At 39.6% G+C, this 2,619-nt stretch overlaps 1 pseudogene; it reads right to left on the bottom strand.

Moving 5' to 3' along the window:
- Positions 1-1,394: 1,394 nt before the first annotated feature.
- LOC149158763 (protein CURVATURE THYLAKOID 1B, chloroplastic pseudogene) lies at positions 1,395-1,709 on the bottom strand (annotated as a pseudogene).
- Between the last annotated feature and the right edge of the window lie 910 nt (positions 1,710-2,619).

The raw sequence follows: 2,619 nt of genomic DNA, 5'->3' as shown, positions 1-2,619 counted from the left end.
TCAGAGTTTTCACTATATATAGGAAAAACCCCCACTAAAACTATCTTGAGTCTCCTCAACAAGCATGAGGGGAGAGCTCGATGATGTACCATTAATTAGCCTTATCTATTTTAAACAAACTAATTAAATACAAAAGGTATGAGCTGTAATTACATAAAGTCCTAATCAAACTAAAACACTAATTCCTTTCTCCTCGTAATATGATTCTTCTTGGATGCTGGACAGCTGTACAATTTCTGTAGTGGCCAAAACATGCTAGAGAAACATTCACTGAATGAGCAGCTTCGGATACTTGCTGCGGAGACAACTCATTAATTAATAGAGATAAGCACCCTATTTACAAGGTCCGTGTCTTCCATTTTCCTTCATCATTTAAATACCACGCTCCAAACTCTTTAAACCTTTAATGACAACGCATAATCACCATATGCCATATGATCTGGATGCTTCGTGGACCAAACAGGTGTACCAACCGAACATTCTGGTAACCCTACCAATACCCTAGTAGCTCGGTCATAAAGTGCCTTTGAGAAAACTTTATGAAAATAAACAAAATATTTTACTTTCCCTTCAAGACCTACACCTGTCACTGTTTGAGCTATTATGATGTCTATGTATGATCTCCCTCTTGTCTTCTAAACCTTCTTTTACAAATTCGCTGACCTCATCATCAAAATTCATTATTTTTTTACAAAACAGCAATCTACAGCAGTTTCGTAGCGCGCTACGAAACTGCTGTAGATGTCAAAACAGAACATATGTATTTGTCTAAAGTGTCTTTTGAAATACATAATAGACTTGCAACCTGTGGATGGTGTAAAGACCTTGGAGGATCCCTGAGAAAAATTGTTGTCATGAAGCAACCAGCAATTCTGCATTCTTCCCGAGACCATACTCAATCCAAAACAGCAAAAAAAAAAAAAAAAAAAAAAACCTCTGTTTATCCTCTGTAGTCAAAAATACTCTAACCATATTCCTTTGGCTTAGTTTGGCTCAATTGCATCTGGGTTCTAAATACGATCATAAGGGTGATCTGGATATCGTAGGGGATCCTTACTTCTGGAACCAAGATTTATTCTTGCAGTAACCTTCAAGAAGAAATCTCCCTCAAAATCTATTGCACACATTTAATCATTGAGAACGCGCAACTCCAATTGAAACATCTAAAACACACACATTAATATACTAGATGCTGCTCTCAAGATAATTTCTTCAACATATATATCTGTTGCAGTTGCAATTGTTATAGTGATTCAACGCGTGGTGTCAAGACAGAGGTCGAACTTTGGGTATAACTGCCATTTCACTCCAATACAAGAAAAACTTAATCTCGAGCTTCTTTAAATCTGTACATTCTTCAGCATTATTGTTAATGCATGGGTGAAAAACCAGACTCACTGGCCTGTAATTTCTGATATGGCATTTTGAACTTTTGTCCATAGCTATTCCCTATCCGGTTTGAAAAGCAAATTTTGGTATATGAACCACCCAGAAAACATAATTCCAACAAATTCAAATGCACTTGAAATAAGAGGAAACTTGTCAATTGCCGCGATAAGTCCAGTTGAGGCCCAAAGCACTATCACAGCTGCAAAGCCCAGTCCACCAACAGCGAGTTTGTCATCAGTCTTTTCCCAAGCCTCTGGAACAGGTTTGAGGGCATCCGTCAATGGCTTTACTGGAGCAATAGAGGTCTCCCCAGTAATCATTGCAATTACTCTGCTAGCGAACTCTCTTGCAGCTTTCATTGCATTTACAAAACCGCTCTGTTTGCTTAGAGGCGTATGATATGTACAAAATTCTGATGCTTGAATTACTCCATTCTCATATCCTTTAATATCAACACTATTGGTGTAAGCACCATAACCCCCTTTTGCGCAATCTGCAGATGGCAATCCCATCAAAAACCATGGTGATTTCTCTCTGAATTGTGTTGTAGATGGGTGGTCTCTGATCAAGTCTGAATGTCCACTTTAGGATACAAAATCATATTGCAGACATTCCTGTCCTTCACAAAATGATGACAGAAGTCCAGCATTAGACACGCCTCCAGATTGCTGCCCCTTTTTGTTTTCCCACATCTTATCTTGCTCTTCCTTGGGTACTAACACGTGGTGGACCTCGCCTCAGCCTTTTTAGTGTCGGTGGAAGTTTCACTCTCACCCTTGTTATTAGTAATGACAGAATCGTGAATAGATGTTACATTCCCTTCCTCCTTCACAGGTCGTAGCTGTCATAAATCCGCCATTCGACTGCTTTGCACCAACTGCAATTACTACAGGAACCTTTAAAAACCGCTTCCAGTAAATCGCCATAACAGAGGATCTGTCTCATCTGGAGTGTATAACTCTGGAGCTCGCGGATAATAAAAACCATCAAAGAAAAATCCTTCCTGACGGATCAACCTGCAGATTCACCCACCACTTCCGCCAAGCTATTTCCGAACCCTTCTTGTTTGGGACTAACACCCTGGGACAGAATGTCCATCTAGAAACATCTGAGCGAAACGGCCAATTGCATCTTCTTCCATTGCTGCAAATAATCAAATTGAGACCTGGTGTTCCCAAATATTGGCTTGGAAAGATCCATTTCTACTTTTCGAAGATACTTCACGAATGA

The sequence above is a fragment of the Pinus tabuliformis genome, chromosome 5_2 (assembly GCF_031772625.1).
Source record: "Pinus tabuliformis cultivar Carrire ecotype Pingquan chromosome 5_2, CPIR1, whole genome shotgun sequence".
NCBI lineage: Eukaryota > Viridiplantae > Streptophyta > Pinopsida > Pinales > Pinaceae > Pinus > Pinus tabuliformis.
Note: the sequence above shows the minus strand (reverse complement) of the source record. Positions and strands in the feature narration are given on the sequence as shown.